Genomic DNA, 22,376 nt, shown 5'->3' with positions numbered 1-22,376 from the left:
AAATAACCAATTTTCAGGATCCTTGTAGTTACTAACTTTTTGAGAGGCCTATAGGATCTTCCAATCATTGCAATGGTCGTTTGAGACTATATTTAGAGTATAGAAATGTAATGCCTTGCTCATATAGAAAATGAAATAAAATCTAAATTTCAAAGGCAGAGTTTTACAAAGGGCAAACATTTTAGATCAAGTCAAGAGTAAATTTATTCAAACAAATGATCTTGTTTTGCCAGCAAGAAACATTAGCTCTGAAGAGCTATTTTCCGACTAAGAACTATTTTCCGACTAGTACAAACCCAAAACATCATTATTTTTGTAGCAGATATTTTTTGTCTCATCTAAACCAACAATATTGTGTACGTCCCCATTTTATCAAAATGTAGTTGAGGGTGTATTAGGGTAGATTTATTATAACTTTCTCTTCCTCAAAATATCTTTAAATTCCGGCTATGCAGTAATTGTCTCTCAAAAATATGAATTCGAAAATGCATTTCGTAAACCAAAGCCTTCAAACTGATTTCCCACATGATGAATTATATTTGTAAGTGATGTATTTATCAAGAAAATATGGATAAAGTGGTATGTGCCCTCCAGTGGTGTATGCTCAAAACATTTTCGTTGACGATATCGTTAGAAATAATTTAAATTTAGCAGCAAATCAAGTAAATTAGACAGCCTTTTAAATTTCGAAATGTTGATTTAAATGTCAGATTGTGAAAAAAGTGGTGTCATCGGCTTTTGAGAACATTTGAAAAGAATCTAAAATCCAAAAATACCAAATTTTATCTAGAACAGGCCATCCCGAAGAACATCTTGGCCAAACTACCAATCAAAATGATCCAAGATAAGAGAAACCTAGTTTCTTGCTATACTTTTGGTTATAAAATTGAAATAAACCTTCTGTATTGAGACAATTTTACAAACTTCAATACTTTGGACGTTAAAAAAATATTTGCCAAATATTTTCTCAGTCGAAATATAAGAAATTTACCTACCATATTACGATATCATTTTTTTTTTACCAATTTAATATGACAGAGATATAATTTAAATATAATCCAAAAATATTATTATTCTGTACATTACCTATTTATAACCAGTAAGTAAACACAATATATTTTCAGCTATGAACACATGGTAGTACATAATAGAATGAAACGACCAAAATTGTAATTCAGAATGCATCTATCTACAACTTTATTTGAGCAATCAATTTTAGAGAATACAGGATTTATTACAAGCGATGATACTATACATGCAGTAAATATCTCTAACCGAATATAAATTTATGGAATCAATTGATGCGGAATAGACTACAAACGTTAACCTGTAGAATTTTGAAAAAAGGAAATAATCACATATATGTTGAACATGATTCGTAAAAGGCAGGGATATATCTTTGTAGACCATGCTACTCTGCATTTTCCGTTAGCTATAAGACCCTGATATAACCTGATATCACTTGGCCACGGTTCAGTGTAATCAGTTTTCGTGGTGGTGACGATCTTATTCTACACAGCTACTGTAAAACTCACCGTAGGGACAAAAGTAACAGTGTGATTCTTCCACGACAAAAGAGAAAGTTACCAAAAAAATTTACATCAATTGCACAGTTCAGTGCAGTACAAACAAACACAAAATCACGTAAACTGCAAAGGATGTAAACGAAGGTAATGTAAGATAATCAACACGAACACATGTCGTCCATTCCTTACCCCCGACAAGAAAGCAGTCAGGTGTACCGAATGTGGATAGTATACCCCGGTGCTGATATCGGAGATAGGACAACTAATATGGCGTATGCCTATTTACGAGTCGTGTTCAGCTTTAAAAAGGTCGAATGGAATTTGGAGATAACCATCAGTAATCAAGCACGAAAGTCCATTGAAACAATACAAATCGGGTGCAGAGAAAACACGGACCCTATAAAAACATCAGAGGTGGGATCAGGTAACATGGAGGAGTAAGCGTCCCCTGCCGATTAGTCACATCCGCCGTGTGTTCATTGTCATGATCAGACATACGGAAAATCCGTATACAATTCAGTGTGTAAATAATGGCCCAGTGCTGATAACAATTAGTATGAAAAACGATAGATTGTATTTGCGGCATTGTATTGTTGGCATGTAATAGAAAAAGGATTATAAATGATAGGTAACGGAGGAATAGTTGGATATCATGTAGAAAGAAGGATTAAATGATAAGTAAAAGAGACAGGATTGTATGCTTGAAAATCCAGGAAAAGTTTATTGCCAGGTATAAGAAATGAGTTGGGTGCTAGGGTATGAATGCTTGCAAATGAAAAAAAGTTTGACGAGAAGTAAAGAGAAGAAATTGAATCCGATGTCATGGAGACGATCTGAGTGTCATGTTATATGCTATCAGAAGAGGTTCAATGCTAGGTAATAGAGGGTAGAACGAATAGTAGGTAATAGAGAAAAGATGCATAAGATGAGATAATAAAACATGGATTGAATACTAGGTAATACGGGGGGGGGGTATATACAAGGGATTCAATATCAGGGAGATGGGGTGAAGGTTCAGCCATATGTATCCAGGAGTGTTAAATGCCAGGCAAGAAAGAAGAAATTGGATTCCATTAGTAGAGATAGGACTGAATGTTAATGAGAGAGAAGAGACTGACTGCCATGTTTAGATAAGGAACTGAAAATCCAGGTAATAGAATGCCAGGTAATATGCAATGTATTGAATTTCAAAAAAAAAAGAAAAAGAAAATGGATTTATAGCTGCTCAATGCTGGTCAATGTAGGTGGGACTGAACATTGACAACATGGAAAAACGGACTGAACACTGACAACAGAGAAGAAATGGAGGGAACATTGACAACAAAGGGAAAGCGGACTGAACACTGACAGTGGAGGAGAATTGGACTGAACACTGACAATGGTGGAGAATTGGACTGATCATTGACAACAGAGGAGAATGGTATGAACACTGACAACAAAGGAGAATGGACTGAACACTGACAATATTGGAGATATTGACTGAACACTGACAACAGAGGAGGAACGGACTGAACACTGACAACAGAGAAAAAAATTGACTGAACATTTACAACAAAGGGAAAGCAGATTGAACACTGACAACAAATCGAAAACGAACTGGACACTGACAGCAGAGGAGTATAACAGACTGAACACTGACAACAGAGGAGAAACGGACTGAACACTGACAACAGAGGAGAATCGGACTGAACACTGACAACAGACGAGAAATGAACTGAACACTGACAACAGAAGAGAATTGGACTGAACACTGACAACAGAGGAGAATTGGACTGAATACTGACAACAGACGAGAAATGAACTGAACACTGACAACAGAAGAGAATTGGACTGAATACTGACAACAGAGGAGAATCGGACTGAACACTGACAACAAAGGGAAAACGGACTGAACTCTGACAACAAAGGAAAAAGGGATTGAATACTGACAATAGAGGAGAATTGTAGTGAACACTGACAACAGAGGAGAAATAGACTAAATACTGACAACAGAGGAGAAACACTGAACACTGGACTGAACACTGACTATGTGTTTATTGGCGTATATTCCTCTTTGTATAAAAAATAATTCATTTGTAATAAAAAATAACCTCATTTTTATTTTTTTTAAAATCATTTGAAGGAAGAAAAAAATTAGAGCCAAATACTCAAAACATAGTTTACAATAATCATAGAGTATTAGGAACAAAAAGAAACCATGTGTAAAATAAGAATGAAATATCTGGAACCAATTCATGGTGTATTGGTTTTAATTACTCTTAATTTTACACAATATATATTGTATACATCAGTAAGAGAGCACTACCACGCTGGAATTCATTATCATAATCAATGTTAAATAATAATATAATAAAGAATTATTTTTATCATTTAATATCATTACATTTTCAATGTCAGTGACGGTTTCAATTCTGAGTGTAGAAATGCTAACTTTGAACATAAAAATTTGCACAAGGAACGAACTCTCTTGAAATACATTTTAAAGGTATACAGCTTTGAACCACTGAAGCTGCTACCGAGATTGTAAATTAATTGGTATAAAATTAACTCTTTATACTCCAGTTGTGACGTATATCCGTTCGAAAATGATGAAGACGTGGTATTTCTACTTGTTCTTATCCTTCAATCTCATCTCGTTACATGTCATCATCAGCATTTAATCAAGCAAAAATATTGAAATCCAATTTCTCTGAAGAATATGTAATAAATAGATAGCGGATTCCTGAAAAAGTTCTTCTGAAAGAAAAAAAAATCTTTCTATGGATTAATCTGTCGATATATATGACGTGGGTAACATGAAGTCAAAGTTACCTTTTACCTGTCAATTAGAACCCCAAAGCTGTTGCTAATCACTGGCAAAGTGCTTTGACTTAGAGCTTCAAATTCGACTACTTGCTTTCAAACAGGAAAAGTATTGACCAGTAAGTCACAGTTTTAACCAAAATAATTGAATACAAATGCATAAAGAGGTTCCTGATAATGGTTGAATCAGCCAGCATACGTCAAGGCTTTGCCGGGCGCGGACTAATTGTGCAGTGGTAATCGATAATGACGTCATTGTTCTTGTTTTGATTACCAATCGCTGGACGATTAGACTCCCATAATTAGAAGAGTAATAGATAGTCATCATTACTTTTTCTTTCTCTCGGCCCTCTCTACTTTCAACTTTTATTATTTTGCAATTGAATTGCTCGATAAAATCGTGTTTTATACAAGAAATCTGCTTAATATCACCGGAGATTAATTACACTTCAGTGAATTATTTTGGGGTATCTCCAAGACATGATATTGACTCATAACAAAGACCCACGTCACTCACTATCGACTGATTCTCAGAACCTATTTATTGTCAGAATCTTAAAATGATTCATCCATTTTCCCAAATAACACGTAAACTTATTATTAAACAGCATCGTGCAAGTTAAGGCCCTGAACCCGTAGTTATATACATGCATACGTCATTCTGTATCGGTATTAATCGCAAGTTTACCATTCGTAAAGCAATCCGTTTGAACCTGAAACCAACGGGTCAACATCCAGGAGCAAATGAGAAATGCTTGTTCATCTCTTTGAAAGCGTAGTAAGAATATTTCTATGACCTAGAAAAAATACATAAGCCTTATAATATGTATTGATGTGCTCCATGTAATATCATAGGACAATTTATGTGTTTATTGTCACAGATGAATGTAAAATTTTTCCTTAGGCACCCATTAAATCCTGCATTTTTCATATCATTTAATTAAATTCTTAAAATTTAATTGTGCATGTGTAGACATTGTCAGGAAATCCTACACAATGCTTGAGTGCATTATGTAAATACTGTGCATTTTCAAAGTTTTCAGATGCTAAAATTTCAAAATGGTAAGGTTCGCGGCATTGCTAAGGCTTTTTAAAACTATAAAATACATTTTAGATATGTCATTGCATTGCCAACTCGTTTTTGATTTTAATTTGTAATCAGCGTTCTCTTAGCTGTGTAAGAACACCTTTGTTGGGATAAGATACAGGGATGGGGTGATCATAATTAGCAATCGTAATCAGCTGTAATTGACAACAGTTTGTTGAGTAATCATAAATAATCATCAATTTTTCTGATTACAAGTGATCGTAATTTAATTAATGAAGGCCCTGTAATCATAAATACTTTTTCAATACTTTTATGATTACAATAGTAAAAGTGAAATTTATAAATTCATATTCATTGTTGATATCCTCTAAATAATTTTACGTCTAGAAATTTGCCTATACTTATATATTGTGTTCAGACATCTTTAATATCAAGCAGTTAACACTTTCAAAATGTTTTGCATCTAGATCGTTAGACATGGTTAACAGTGGTAGAGTGTACATGTACCGGGCTGATTTGAGTACAAATCTTTTGGAGTTGTAATATCGCTCTAAATCTTTATAACAACTAAATTTTTAGTTTGATTCGTATGACTATAAATCACAACTTTGTTTTCTTTACAAAAATATATAATTAACAGCCAGGATAATAAAGATGGGTGAATTAAAAAAAATGACCACCAAACCGAAATTTTTTGGAAAAATTCAACTGCTTATAACATATTTTTCACTTACATCATCATATTGTACATGCATTCTAGTTTAAAATCCTGAAGTGGCAATAGAATAGACAATTGGATTTAAAAGTTTCAGAATTTTTATTAGTAAAATTTCTTTTGAAAAAAGAAAATATCATTACACGTTAAAAGACTTTCTAAAATACATAATCACAAGAAATTATAGTTTTTTATTCTTCAAAATGGTAAAAGGGGTATAAATGATTAGATCTAGACCTTGATTGAGTATCTTCTCTTGTATATGTGACAAAAAAATTGGCTTTTTGATTGTTATTTTACATTAATTTTCAATTCTGGTTTGAAAAGTTTTAATATGAAAAAATATGAAGCAATAAAATTCTCTAAAATTCACTTTTTTGTCTGTTCAAGTCAATTCTTTAAATCTAAGCCAAAAAGAATTTTTATATACGAGTTCTCTTACAAAAAATACTAGATTTTGAAGTGACCCTATGTTACATTATTGTGTTGCACTCCTGACATCTGATATGTATTTTATTTAACATTGTTTTAAAAATTAGAACACACAATAACCCATTCTTACTTTGTAAATCAATTTGTCGTTTTGATATTTTTCATCGTTTACGGCAGGTTTTTCATATTTTGAAGACCTTAAAACATGATTGTTTGCAAAGTGTAATATATATAAATTGTATTTAAAAATATATGTGAAATGATGAAAACTATTCCCTGAGTAGACTGTAAAATTTCTGTAATTTGTTGACAGACATAGTGTTTTGAACATCAAATTGTATCAAACATTTTTTTCAATTTATTTTTTAGTAAAGATAATTAAAAAGCATTGGTAATTATAAAGCAGTTTTGTTGCACTCCTGACTGCAGTAAAATTGAAAATTAAAACCATAGAACACAAAAATTCATAAAGTGTTGGCAACATCAAGTGGTAATGAAATTGTGCAATATTTATAGTCCAATACTTCATAATTAAAACAGATGAAAAAATTTAAAATTCGCATTTTATCTGGAATTATTCCCTATTTATGCCAAAAATCTAGCTTAAATGTATATTTAGAAGATAAAATATATTTTATAACATATTTTCCATTAGAGGACAAACACAGTAACACACCAGAAAAATTCTACTCCTCATTTTTTCTTTATTTTTATTCTTATTTGATGTTTTTAATTTTAACATATTTGTTGCACTCCTGACCAAAAGCATTTGGGCCTTTAAAGTAGAATTGTGAAGTGAAAATTACATAAGAACTTGTTCTGTTGTTTCAGTGAAGTTGAGGAGGAATTACTTGAATTTTATGACAATTTTTTAGTGTGTTTATTTTAACATTCATTAAAAAAAATCATAAAAAAGATTAAAACACATCTGAATTGATAAAATTGACAAAAGAAGGATTTTAATAATAAAACTATCAATAATTTAGTATTAAATCATACAAAAAAATCATTATTAATTAATGAATACTTCTAAGCATGAATAGAAGTGTTTTCGTCGCACAATTTGAATCTTTAAAAAAAATGTGTTGCACTCCTGACCATAGAATTATAGATCTGAAGCACAGACAGATCCTGTAATTGATAAATCTACATGTATTTGGTAAAAATGTTCTTTGTGTCTTTATTTTCCAAAATAAAAATCAGAAAATCATATAATGATAATAGTTTTTTTCATGCTGGGGAGCAAAACATCAAATGTTGCACTCCTGACATTATTGGGTATGCACATATACTTGACTCTCATTAATGCTGCTTGTGATTTATATAACATTTTTAAGGTTTAAAATGTATATCAGTTATTGTTTTACTCTTTGAAAATTCTTTTTTGTCTTAATTTTCTTTCAGAATTTTACAATTGATGTCCTTTTGGCAACACTACATTTTTTCTGTTGCACTCCTGACATGGTATAACATTTTTTTAAACATCAACCATGACCACAATTTGATTAAACGAAAGTTACTACAGTCCAGATTTAAAGCTCAATACTTTGAATATTATCAGGAAAGTCTTTATTTTTAACATAAAGCATTATTATTTATTTCACAGATCTCCAAAAAATATTGAAATTTCAAAATGTCACAAAAAGGTGTTGCACTCCTGACAATTTTAGCATCATTTTTGGGCATAACTTTTTTGTTAATTGAGATATCAACGAGATATCAGGTATTTAGACACTATCTAAAGACATATGCTGAGACATAGAAATCTATTTTCATTGCCTGTATTTTTAGTGTGGGTTGATAAATATGCGTTTGGTCATTTTTTTTAAATTCACCCAGATGTGCTCTGAATCAGCTTGGGTAATAATAGCAAACTATCAAAGTTTTAATTCCTATATAAACATCGAACAATTAGACTTTATAGACTTCTCGTGTAGGGAGAGGGCGAAATAAGTTTTAAGAACTTGTGCCCAATCCTATATATATTACAATAAAATATGTTCAACTCAAGAAAATATTTTTTCAAAGTTTAGGGGAAAAAAAGTTTGTTTTTTTTTTTTTTGGGGGGGGGGGGATAGAATATTGTTTACAGGATACAGACAAAAAGTAATGGTATAAGTATTTTGTGTTCCAACAGAGGACAATAAAAGTTTTCTTACTGTTAAGGACTTAATAGAATAGAAGAAAATCATTTCTGCGACTGCACCATATTTTAAGAGTTACAGCAAGACAATGCAAATGAATATATACATGTACTGTTCTAGTACGAGTTCGAATAATAAGATTGGAAAATAAAAGATGAAAAACTGTGTACGCAAGACATTAAAACAGCTATGCCGACTTCTTTAAAATATGAACAATCAAATATTCATACCACTTGTGTAAAAGTTGTATTTGAGTAAATAAGTTTTACTGAGTGAGACAAAGCAATATTCATTTCACATTATACATTTCATCCATCAGAATTTCACTTGAAAAGAACACTTTATTGAAACTTAAGTGAAATATTTTCACGGGAAATTCAAATTGAATTCATCTGAAACTTGTTCGTAGATTTCTCTTGAGGCATTTTTGTGGTTGTTATTATAATAGGATATTTTCAATTTTTTTTTACATTAATTGCAACTGCATTAATATTGACGTAAATTTTATAATATAGAATATTTGCTTACCAAAATTTTAGACTATAACATTGTGAATTAGTGAATTAATAAAAATAAGCTTTCTTCAAAATTATTATTACGTGGTGAAATATAATTATTACTGTAACAGTTTTAGATCTGTTAGTCATGACATATTTTTGTACTGGATTCATACTGGCATTTTGTTTCCAATTTCTATCGTTACCAGAGCTACAAAAAATCCATATAAAAAAAGGGGGAAAATATTTGTTCATAGGTTCCAGCGAGGCTCGAACTCGCGACCTTCTGCATGTTACATGTAAACAGATGTGATAACCACTACACCATGGAACCGTTGAATACTATAATTTGCATTATAGATAAAATTATAAGCCAGTATGCAATCGATTAGTATTAGGTTTATCCTCTCTTACAATGTTAATATATCAGCAAAAATACCTTTTCATTGTTTTCCTATGGATAAGTAGTGAGTTTATGACCAAAATAATTTTAGTAATGGGGTGAAACAAATAAAATTGAAGAAAATAAGTCACCTTTAAGTAGACTTTCAGTTAACTGAACGGCAGAGTTTCATCCTGTGGGTACTTAATGTTTTTTAAACACTTTCTGTATACTTTTAAATATTACAACCCATTTTTAAAATTATAAAGAAAATGTTGAAAACGTCAGGTAACTGAGCATATATTTGACAGGTGGATGAATCGTCAGAAGATACTTCGCCAGAAAGTCAATTTTTTTAGGGATGGGGTGGCAAAAAGTATTTCAATAACTAATAATTTTTGATTATCTTAATAAAAGGGTTGCATAATTACTCTATGCGACCTTGACTTAAAATATAATTTTAAGAGCAAGATTTTGAATATCCTGATCTGTTAAGACAATGATGTTATTTACCATAAAAATTAACTTCTTGTGTCAATATTTATGTTAAATTTAAATAATTAATTTTATCAATAGGCTTATTACATCAAATGTAGTACCAGGATATTTTCAACATCACTTCAGAAGGAAAAAATGAACAGGTTCCAGCGAGGCTCGAACTCGCGACCTACTGCGTGTAAAGCAGACGTGATAACCACTACACCATGGAACCACATAATGTACCATAGTCTTTATTTCATTATAGATATTTTAGCTCAAAACAAATTACAATGTTGAAAAACTACTTTTTCGATTAAAAAAAACACATTCGAATCGGATTCAGCATCCAATTATTTAGGCATTGTTAATGTCTTCATACTTCTGTACATAGTACGTAAACAAAACAGGATAAATTTCATAAATAATCTACTATTTAGCCTCATTAAAAGTATAATTATTCCATGATATCTTCATATCGACATAAGTCAGTGGTTTCCTAGAAATGAATTTCCTTGAAATGTATATACCAAGAATTCAAATATTGTTTATCCTGTTTTTATCGGCCGCAGGAGCGGCCGATCTATTTGTGGTTGTGTTAGAATGTGCACAATGAGGAATTGAGACGTTGTTTATTCTTTGCTGCGACGGAATAATACTTTATTGATGACAAACAAAAAAGTTATGAATATAAGTTTTAAATATTCGCTTAATACTTAGTCTTTATGGTTGTTATTAGGTTTCAGTTTGTTTCTTCATTTCACATCAGATATTCATTTATTTATGATTTTATAAAAAGTTGTTGCATGAACTGTTCCCCAAGATGGGCGTCCATGGGATATAAAAACAAAACGTATTGAGTTTCCGGATTACAGTGCCAAAAATAACAAAAAATTTGTAAAGGTTTTAATAGTAAGTGAATTTTGTTTTGAATACAATAATTTGCAAGTGTCACAATAACATTTATTTCAAAGAACCATTAAATCATCATTTAATCATAAATATTTGTGTTTTTCTGCTATTTGATGTTTTTCTTCTTATATGATCTTTTCTTAGCTTTTACTGTCATTGAATTAAAATTATGTGGAAAAAAATAAGATTAATTATATTTTATCTAACCCCCCTCCCCCCAAATGTAGGATTGTAATGAAATATTACAACACAACAAAACATATTTAGCTCTAGATTTTTTTAAACATATTTTTTCAGAAATGTTCTTTTATTTATTACTCTTAAATGCAAGTCTCAACTTCAAATGAATTTAAAAAAGCCAAAGTCGCATAGAGTAACTATGTAACCCTTTTATGAGGAAAATCAAGTTATTAGTCCATAATGAAATACTTTTAGCCCCACCAATCCCTCCAAAAAAATGACTTTCTGTCAAATATAAGCTAAGATACCTTAAAAATGGAATTAAATATTTATTTATGAAGAAAGTGTTTGAAAAACGTTAAGTACCTGTGATTCTCCTTATAAAAAGAAGTAGTAATTTGTGAATTAAACATTCACATGATACACTTATATGACAAGATCTTGACATGTATGTTTTTTTAGCCGGGCTTTGCTGAAAGCAAAGTCCTAGTTAGAACAGGAAGAGCAACAAGGAGGATTCAAGGTTAACAATATGTTCTCTTTGTTTAAACGAGTGTCATGATGCCAAAGAGAGGGAGATGAAAGCTGCATGGAGTCGAAAAGATTTACCCTCTTTAAAAAAAATCAACTTTTTTAAATTAGCTATCAGTGTTTACCTTTTCTGTAATAAAGAAAACGCAAGTAAACTTTTTTTTTCTACAATTTTATTTGTTTTACCCCATTACTAAAATTATTTTGATCATAAACTCACTACTTATCCATGTGACAGGAAAACAATGAAAAGCGTATTTTTGCTGATATATTAACATTGTAAGAGAGGATAAACGTAATACTAATCGATTGCATACTGGCTTATGATTTTATCTATAATGCAAATGATAGTATTCAGCGGTTCCATGGTGTAGTGGTTATCACATCTGCTTAACACGCAGAAGGTCGCGAGTTCGAGCCTCGCTGGAACCTATTAGCAAATACTATTTCCTTTTTTCCCCGCTTACACTGAAAGTGGGGGAAATTAATTTTGGTCTTTATATCGGTCTTTCCGTTCGTCTGTCTACATTTCTGTCTGTCTGTCTGTAACACAGATTTGATTGCTTATTCTTTTAAATGTGTACAGAAGATTCTTATCTTATCTTATATTTATATAAAATATTTATTACACTGTAATAATGATTTTATGAGAAGGTTTGTACACGACAGACGTCATAACTGTTTGTATGAAACTGGGCGCGGATCTATATAAATACTTTGTGCATATTGGTGCTTTGCGTGTTATTCACCACTTCCCATTGGTCTTTTTCTAATTATATATTTTTCGTTTGACCAACAAATACTTGTACTTTGTCTGAAAATATCGCAGATTTCCACTTGTCCTTATAATGTCCAATTTTTTGTTCTTAACACGTTTGATATTGTCAATATTTTTAACAACACATGGTGTCTAATTTAGCCTTTACTAAACAGTTCTAATAGATGTACTAATGTAAATAGAATATAAAGTCCTCCAACAACCAGTATAATATGTAATAACTCTCCACATGCTCCTGTGCTAAAACTTTTAATACAAACGGGGAGTTTTTTGAGCGTGATCGATTCCAACAAATTTTCAATTGACTTTCGAAAAAAACGAAAATTGACCACAGATAGAAAAAAAAAAACAACGGGGCGGGACACTTTGAGAGGGGTGGGCGGGAGTTACGGTATAAAATTTCATTGCAAAAGCTCAACAGCCTCTTGAGATATCGCCCGGAAACGAAAGTATTACACACGGACAGAATGTATGAATTTACGACCTTGACCTTTGACCTTTGACCTCAAAATCAATGGGGGTCTTTCCTAGGTTATAGGGAGTTGTGGTATAAATTTTCATTGTAAAAGCTCAAAGGCTTCTTGATATCGCCCGGAAACGAAAGTATTAAAACAGACAGAATTTATTATTTATTACCTTGAATATCAAAGATAAAATACATTATTTCTTTCTTTGAAGGGGAGTATAATGTTGAAAAAGAGATATACTAGTCTTGAAAAATATATATACATTTTTTGTCCTATTCAGAAATCATAAATTATGCAAAATATCCGTCTGGCATGAAAATAAAACAAGAAATGCATTTGCCTGTGTGTCGCGTGTCATGTTCTACAAATTTTGTAATCACTCCCATCCAGTCAATTCAAATTTCAGAACATGGCATGCTGATGCAGGAAAATTATGAAACGGTCGATAAAACCATGGAGTTTTTACATAAGTCGATAAGCTCTGGTTCATGATTTTAACCATAATGTAGATTGTGAAAGACTGTGGTTTCATGGTGTAGTGGTTATCACGTCTGCTTAACACGCAGAAGGTCGCGAGTTCGAGCCTCGCTGGAACCTCGCTTAGTATTTTTTTTTACACATAATTTCAATAATTATAATATATAACAAAAGGAAATCAGGTCATTTAATTTCAAGGCTGATGGTAATCACCAAACAAAATAAGCTCGGAACTTTTTTCCATGTTCAGCAAATTATAATGACATCCTAGGTAAAAATGGCGAGACTAATGCGAGATTGTGTGTAAAATGACCATAACGAACATTAATTAATCTCAGAAATCTAGAAAAGAATAAAAATGTGAACAGTACAACGACACCTTGAAACACCAGAGGGATGGGTTCATTTACTTAGGAGTAAGCGTCCCCTGTAGTCCGTTCATTTCCGCCGTGAGCTTTATGTATTGATCAGGAAGATGAAGTAATCCATAGTCAACTTTAGTAAAAAAAAATATATATATATATATATATATATATATATATATATATATATATATATATATATATATATATATATATATATATATATATATATATATTGACCTAACAATTGATAAGAAACATATCAGACAAAATATACTATAGGATGTTTTTGAAAACAAGGTCATTATGACGACCATAGAAGTGATGACTTTAAACGATATTGTGGAAATCCCTGTAACAGCAAACATATTTGCCAGTAGCCTGCCTCTGTTTAAAAATTTATGCGGCCCTTTGTTATCAAATCAGTAGGGAGACATAACAAGAATCCCATGGTCCACAATGCTCACCTAAGTCAATATGGTCCTATTGTTCTTCATCACCAAAAAATATTTCTATGTAAAAATTTGATCACATATTGTGGTCCAACCCTATCCTCGGAAGTCATGATTTTAATAAACTTGAATTTACACTACCTGAGGATGCTACCATAGAAATATGAAAAATCATGCTTCTGCTGTTCTTGAATAGAATATTTTTGAAGAGTTTTCCTACGTAAAACTTTGATCGCCCATCGTGGCCCCACCCTACCCCTGGAGGTCATAATTTGGACAAATATGAAACTACAATATCTGCAGATATATCCATAGAAATGTGACTAATTAAGAAGAATAATTGTAGAGATTTTTCCCAATTTTTTTTTTATTTTTTTATTATTTTTTTTTTTTTGTAACATTATGATACCATATTGTAATCCCACCCTACCTCTTGTGGTCATGATTTGCACACATCTGAATCTACACTACCTGAAGATGCAACCATATAGATTTGACTACTAGTAATCACAACCTTGCTGTTCTTGAGGAGATTTTTAAAGATTTTTCCTATGTGTTCTTTTCTTTAAGTTTTGATTGCTCATTGTGACCCCACCCTACCCCCAAGTCATGATTTGAAAAAAACATAAATCTACACTATGTAATGAAGCCTTCACGCAAGTTTAGTTTTTCGGGCCAAGTGGTTCTTAAGAAGAAGGTTTTTGAATTACCCCATCTTATTTTCACAATATGTTATTTTTAATTATCTCCTCTTTTAAGAATATGTGCTCATTCATTTGAACAAACTTAAATCCCTTTTATCCAGGGTTACTCTGTGCAAAGTGTGGTTGAAATTGGTCAAGTGGTTCTGGAGAAGAGGATGAAAATGTGAACAGTTTGTGACGTCGAGGACAACTACGACAGACAACGAACAAATTTCGATCAGAAAAGCTCACTTGAGCCTTGTTAATACATAAATAAGGGAAGATGACGATGGAAAAACTGAAGTCACTTTGTTTGTCATTCATTTTTTTTTTTTTTTTTTTTTTTTTTTTTTTTTTTTTTTTTTTGGTTAGTTGAGCGTTACCGTCTATAGCCTATAAAACAACCAAATATGAAACTGATGTGGCAGACTCGGTTGTGTCTTTTATTTCGAATTTGCCGGGATATAAGGAGTCGACATATGCCTGAAAGTAATCATCGTTAATTGAAACAAAAGTCATCTATATATCTAAATGTTGAGTTGAAGGCCTCAACAAATGTTATTCTTATCATGTACAAATTTTTAAATAAATTTTGCTCCTTACGAATAACAAAACAGGTCTGCTAATAAAGAAAAATAAAGAGGCACGATATCTGTCCATCGGAATTCCGACAGTTTGATGAAAGACCATCCTAACAGCACTTCAAGGGTTCCTTGTCCACTAGTGGCCATTGAACCCCTGACAAACTTCATTCGATTTTTTACGGGCTGATTGAAGCAAACTTCTTTTTGGGAAATTACAAATCCTGATATTTTTAATCTCTCGACCAATCACATTCATTCCTTTCGGTGAAAAAAAAAACTGTAACACGTGCATTGTCAACTACCTATTTAATGTTTACTTTTTTATCAACTTATAAAAGCTCAAATTTGCTTTGTGCTTCTAAAAGTCTGAATCTGCATGGCAAAAAAAAAAGGAAGTAATTTAATGAAATACTAGAACTTCAATTATGTTCGATGCTTGTTAAGGTCAAGATCTAGTAAATGACTTAGATAAAATATAGAGATAACGAACAGTATTCGAGCTCAGAGTCCATTAAAACAATACAAATCGGGAGCAGAGCAAACACGGACATCCAAAAACATCAAAGGTGGGATCAGGTGCCATGGAGGAGTGAGCATCCCCTGCCGACCGGTCACACCCGCCGTGTGCTCCTTGTCATGATCGGAAAATAACGGAAAAAATCCGTTGACAATTCAGTGTGTAAATAATGGTCTAGCAATTAGTATGAAAAACGTCAGTCAGCATATGACTTAATGATAGATTGTATTTGCTTACAAGGGTCATTGTGTCGACCATAAAACTTGCGAAATGATGACTTTAAACGCGACTGTTGATATTCTTGTTTCATCAACTTGTTTATCTATAATTTACCTCGTTTTAGATATTGTTCATACATAGAGCATGCTCTTGCATATCGTATACACCCCATATGCAAGTGATATAGGTATATTGCTGCATAAGTAAGGGAAGTTGACGATTGAAAAGTTAAAGTTATCACGTTTATCATAAAGCTTTGTTGTTAGATTACCATTAACGTCTTTTTATTGTAAATATTCAGTGTCAGACTCTGTAGTTTCTTTTATTTTTGTGGGTCTCCAAAAACAACATAGATATTTTCAATCAGAAACTCGAGCATCTTTTTAATATCAACTTCATAGTACTTGTGTGTACAATCAAAATGTTTTTTTAACAAAATAGTTTTGCAAATGACCAATGACAAAGTAAGTAAATTTACGATTTTTATTGAAAAAGCAACTGTCAGTGGTGTCAAAAAGCCTGGACTTTAATTTATCGTTGGGAATGGTTGTCTTTTTGGTGTTTGATCCATTGTGACTTCAGAAATGATCAAAGCTTAATATCGATACATTTCTATTATCTGAGATGGAAAAAAACTCAGAAAATTATACTTGACTTTCTTCGTTTTCATAAAAAATTACAGTTTAAAATTTGGGGTTTTTTTTGTCTAGATTATCAAAAAATCATGTCCCGAAACACCTTATTTTACCAAGCTATATTTGTGAAGGGTCATTAAAAGAACTCGTTTTTAAAATTTGAAAAATTCTTACTAAATGTTTAAAGCAATGGGTTTGAAGTATGAGTTTCCTCTTGTATTGTGTAAATAAATGTCAAAGAGAGCTATCAGGATGAGAGTTCTATCAATAACTAACTGTTATACAACGTTATTGGGACGTAGGCATAACACGTTAATCCGTAATCCTTTTATTGTTTACTCCTCTGCTAGTTAGCTTTAGATCGTGACATTGACATTTATGGGATAGCAAAACATTTCACATTCTCTTTAATACAATCAATTGCAACTACCCATTCTACGCAATAAAATCATTCTTATGAATTAATTTGATATACACCATGATTAGCTGAAATTTATCCATTTAGAGTCGACAGTTTGCTGTTAAAAATTGATTGTTTACATCACAGAAGATGTTTGGGTTGTTAAACAAAAATATCACAAGTACTTTTACATAATATTGATATTGTTTCACAATAAACACGATAATTATTTCTGATATTAACTTCCTATAAATTTTAGTCATAGTACTAATAATAATATCAATGGCTATCTAACTCAAAACTCCTTTTGCTTAAATTTTCATAGAAGTCAAAATATTTCAGAGGTGATAACGCTCTCGACAACTTTATGGATATTTTTTACTGGAACGATTGGTGTAACGTTATAATTATTGGTTGGGGTGATATTAAAAGGCAAAAAAATGCTGCAAAGATGATTTTTCTGCAATAAAAATGACTTTTTTTAAAAAAAAATTTAAACCGTTCAATTCAGTGATAATTTGCTTACTTCAAGTACTCACATTCTAACTGACTGTTGATAATCTTTCAATTTTTTAAAATCTTTACAAGTCATCATAAACGTTCCTCGAAAATAAGTAATAATAATTATAATATTTTTGTGTCAAAACGAAAAGGAAATTTGAATAATTATTTTTAGAGGCCGCTCAAATTTGTTGTGATGCCATGATGGTCTTGATCAGCACTGTACAACGTAAAAACAAACCTCAGTTTCATCCGAAGTTCGAACTTTGAACTCTCTGCCTGTAGAGCAGACATAATAACTACTACACTATGGAACAGATCATTTTCGATATTGTTCCTAGCAGACTTGATGAGTTGTAAGAAATATGGAGATAATGAACAGTATTCAAGCTCAAAGTCCATTAAAACAATATAAATCGGGAGCAGAGCAAACACGGACATCCAAAAACATCAGAGGTGGGATCAGGTGCCATGGAGGAGTGAGCATCCCCTGTCGTGTGCTCCTTGTTATGATCGGGGAAAAAAAACGGGAAAATCCGTCGATAATTCAGCGTGTAAATAATGGCCTAAGAATTAGTATGAAAAACGTCAGTCAGCATATGACTTAATGATAGATTGTTTTGCTGACAGGGTCATTGTATCGACCATAAAACTTGCTAAAGGATAACGTCAAACGAGACTGTTGATATCCTTGTTTCATCAACATGTTTGTCAATAGCTTGCCTCGTTTTAGAAATTGTTCATACGTTGATCATGTTGAATTAACACTGGGTCATAGAAAGACACAATAAATTGATTTTTTGAGAATTTGAGAATATTCTAATATTAAGAGATAGAGAAACTATTTTGTAAAGTTAAGGTTTATCATGTAGCTCAAACTTAACATCCGGCTTGATGGAATGCAATGTCTGCAATGTTCCAGGTGTATGGAAACAAGACAGTATAATCAAGGATAAATTGTAAAATTAGATTCATTTCTTGTCTTTATTTCTTTATTGAAAGTTGCTTTTTTTTTTCTCAGAAACAGCATTCATGCTGTGGCATAAATTGGAGAAGGTTAATTTGAATCGGCATTGCAATTGATAATTCGAGATGAATGGTAGCTGAATAAACTCATTGTTGGTGTTTTTTTTAAATATCTAAATTGACTCTATCATTTATCATGATTTTTACTTTTTTCTTTCGTCATTCATTTGTGGAAGTTACAAAAAGGTTTTCAAGTCACTGTTGTTTTTCTCATGTAGCATAAAAGAAAAACGGGGTGTGTTCTCAAAGTAGTTGTATAAACAGTGGACAGTAATTTCATAATTCATCACTCATCTCTGGATCTACATGCATACACGAAAATAATGCGTTGCATAATATGTGTAGTATCATATAAATGTTTTGTACATTTCTTTGATGCATGAGGCAAATCCTGCAATGTCATCATTGTATTGTAAGTAAAGGAAAAATTATATAATAGTACTTAAAAGACAGACATACTCATGACAATAATATTTGTATCCATTGAAAAATCGCTAATCTGTTTAATGCCGGAGAAAAGGTGAAATTGTTTGGTATCGCGTTCAATATAATCCAACATTGTTCTATTCAATTCTAAATTTCTTTCAGATTGCAGCTGTATGAATACTTTATCATTCCCTTTCCTTAAAATATATATAACTAAATTTATTATATACCCAACTGTTTGTCACTCAGTTTTACTGTTGAATTCACGCAATCACGTGACGATGTGATCCGACGTTCCGGATCACCACACTGTGGTTTTCTGAATCCATATCACCCCTCTCTGAAACTGATGACGTAGTACACAGATAAATGACGTTTTTATTCTCGCGCATCAAAATGTTCCTTGACAAAATGGTTTGTTTAATGGACTTAAGTTCTGTAATTGATCCAAAAAGTTTCCTTTTATTATATTTTGCTAGTTGTAAAGGGGTATATAATAAATTTATCATTATAACAGTAACTTGATCCGAAGAGCCGTATCACGTCTCGTTGACAGGCGCTGATCATCAGATCAAACTCGACGCTTCGCGTCTCGTTTGATCTGATGATCCGCGCCTGTCAACTTGACGTGATACGGCTCTTCGGATCAAGTTACTGTTATAATAATATATATATGTAGGATTGAAAACGGTTGTATATAGTGTTCCAAAGACAAAAATGAACTTGTAAATTCAAAATAGTAACACGCAGCAAATTAAGATCTTTACTGTAATCAGAACATAAATCTTTTATTCTACCATTTGATCATGTATATTTATCTTTTTTTTTTTATCATCTGATCATTTTAAAAAAAAAAATATTTAGCATTCAAATTGTCGACATTGCTATCTACAATTGTTTTTCGCAAAAGTTAAAATAAAAATAAGATTGAATGTAACACATCTGCTAAGGAGTTTAAAGTAAATAAATTATCCGAACAAAATAAAACATTTTTAAAAGTATCCGAATAACAACTGAAGATGTTCAGAAACATACTTAACTTGAAATGTTTTTTTCATAACATTGAAATGTATTTGTCAACTTCAAATTGGTTTTAAAAAGGTCAAGGTCATATAGAGTAAAAATGGCATCACGCAATGGCAAACTTTATATTCAAAACATCAAGAGTTAAAGAAAATAATTGATTTGGCATGATTGTTTACCTTTCTCTACACACCTTAAAAATTTAAAAAATAATAAATTGAAGCAAAGGTTCTTATGATTATTCACTAAACTCCAAATAGCATATGCGTAGGATAAAGAACATTCTTTCTTATAAATAAAAAATAAATCATATACTTATTTTGAGGTCAGAGGTCAAGACCATTTGTCGATCATGACACCCAGGTTCCAAATAATAATTTAAAATAATACGAGCTGGACATGAATAGAATGTTTACAAGAAGAAGAGGAGGAACAAGGGGAAGATTTACGGTAAACGCTTATAACAGTTCTCCTTATCTGTTTAATAACATCGGGTATTAGATGTAATAGGTGAAGACAACTGTAGTAGATTTCACTTTTGGCGTTCCATAGAATTAAAGGTATTCAGTTTAATACAGCCTTATCCACCCCCACTAATGTGTTCGGAACCTTTCATTTTTCGGTGTTCTGCAAATTATAAAACTCGAGGAGTTCAGAGTAGCTCTGACAGTAGCTCTGGCGAGATTAAGCGAGACTACAACGAGATAAGGTAAATTATTCACGGAAATGTGGCTAGGAAGTGACTTCCACGTGGAGACATGGTAAACAGAAAAGTTATGTTGCATTTCAGTTTTCACCACTGTATAATATCTGTAGAAATGTATTTCAGCCTCTCTTGAATTCATTCAAACTTCAATAAGTATTCCTAATGAAATTATTTTCTGCAGTTATGTATTAAAATTTATTTTTGAACAAAAATATTTGCAATGAAACTGGGACTATTTTTTGGCATCAGATTAGCAAATGAGGTACCAACATGGCTTAAACTGAAAAATCAGCTGAATGAGTTGAATTGCATTCTGGGCTACTACAGATACTACAGGAATTTTACGCTTGGGAAAAACCCAAATCTACAGGCGATCGGAAAAGCAGAATGAACTTTTTTTTCATGCATTTCGTAGATGAAAAGAAATTTGTCCATTTTTATTCTATTATTCCCATGCTCACAATTACAAACAATTCATTTGCTAAATAAACGTGGAATTCTAGCTTTTCTCAAAGTCAGACTGTAAGGCGATTTAATCGCGTCTGTATTCCTTTGTTGTACTATCGGTGAATACAATTGTCAGGTGGGTTCCCTGACCAAAAACACATGTGACCACGGGTATTGTCATGTAAAAAGAAATCTTTGCTTTTCTTTTAACTGTCTAAATGCCTAAGAGATGCTGCTCGTTTTCCTTAACCTTGAAGTGCCGGTGTTCTGAACGTGACACAGACTATATATTATTATATTAATATTTCTAGTTAACAACGTAACAACAAATAGCAAACATCAGTGACATCTTTCATAGTTTCTAATCATTTAATTTTTTTTAGCAGTTTTGGTTTTTTTTAATTGGTTTTTGCAGTCCATTTAATATCGATCGTAGATTGACCTGAACCACGTGTTCGAAGTAAAATGTAAACATGTAGTTGTCCAGTAAACGTTGCTATTCATTCAACGATTGGTCTATTGTTCGTTGTAAGATCCTCTCTGCGCATTAATAACAATAGCCATATAAGGTAAACAAAGGTTTGTCATTGTAGAAGATATTACATATTTTTTTCTACTAGCGGATTAGGCGATTTTGAAAAAAATGTTACTACTGAGCTCAAATTTTCGCCGTAAATTATCACAAAAGCGACCCCCCCCCCCCAGCCTTTTCTGTTTAAAATCAGGAACATCTCTCAGAAAGGTCTGGAAAAACATTTTATTTTTCATAGGACATGTTTTTAAAAGATACAGACTATAGCAATTTCCTGTTTACTGCCAATTTTATTTATAAAACCGGTTCTATCTTATAACCTTTGAATGGGTCAACCTACACCACGTGTCTTGAATTTAAATCACAATAACATTAGTAGGGGTGAAAGGAATACAGACGCGATTAAATCGCCTGACAGTCTGACTTTGAGAAAAGCTAGAATTCCACGTTTATTTAACAAATGAATTGCTTGTAATTTGCTAATCTGACGCCAAA

The 22,376-nt window shown here is 31.9% G+C and overlaps 4 non-coding genes across 4 annotated transcripts; 2 read left to right on the top strand and 2 right to left on the bottom strand.

Moving 5' to 3' along the window:
- Positions 1 to 9,419: 9,419 nt before the first annotated feature.
- On the bottom strand, positions 9,420 to 9,498 carry Trnac-aca (transfer RNA cysteine (anticodon ACA)). The gene is given in 2 exon segments: positions 9,420 to 9,455; positions 9,462 to 9,498. It is a non-coding gene; the product is annotated as a tRNA-Cys (tRNA).
- A 687-nt stretch (positions 9,499 to 10,185) lies between these two features.
- Positions 10,186 to 10,258, bottom strand: Trnav-uac (transfer RNA valine (anticodon UAC)). The gene has a single exon. It is a non-coding gene; the product is annotated as a tRNA-Val (tRNA).
- A 1,747-nt stretch (positions 10,259 to 12,005) lies between these two features.
- Positions 12,006 to 12,078, top strand: Trnav-aac (transfer RNA valine (anticodon AAC)). The gene has a single exon. It is a non-coding gene; the product is annotated as a tRNA-Val (tRNA).
- Positions 12,079 to 13,415: 1,337 nt separating this feature from the next.
- Trnav-aac (transfer RNA valine (anticodon AAC)) lies at positions 13,416 to 13,488 on the top strand. Its single transcript has one exon. It is a non-coding gene; the product is annotated as a tRNA-Val (tRNA).
- The last annotated feature ends 8,888 nt before the right edge of the window (positions 13,489 to 22,376 follow it).

Source organism: Saccostrea echinata, unplaced genomic scaffold (assembly GCF_033153115.1).
Source record: "Saccostrea echinata isolate AGI-Se365-2 ecotype Australia unplaced genomic scaffold, CSIRO_AGI_Sech_v1 ptg000043l, whole genome shotgun sequence".
In the NCBI taxonomy this organism is placed as follows: Eukaryota; Metazoa; Mollusca; class Bivalvia; order Ostreida; family Ostreidae; genus Saccostrea; species Saccostrea echinata.
The sequence above is the reverse complement of the archived record's forward strand: the minus strand, read 5'-3'. Positions and strand labels throughout refer to the sequence as shown.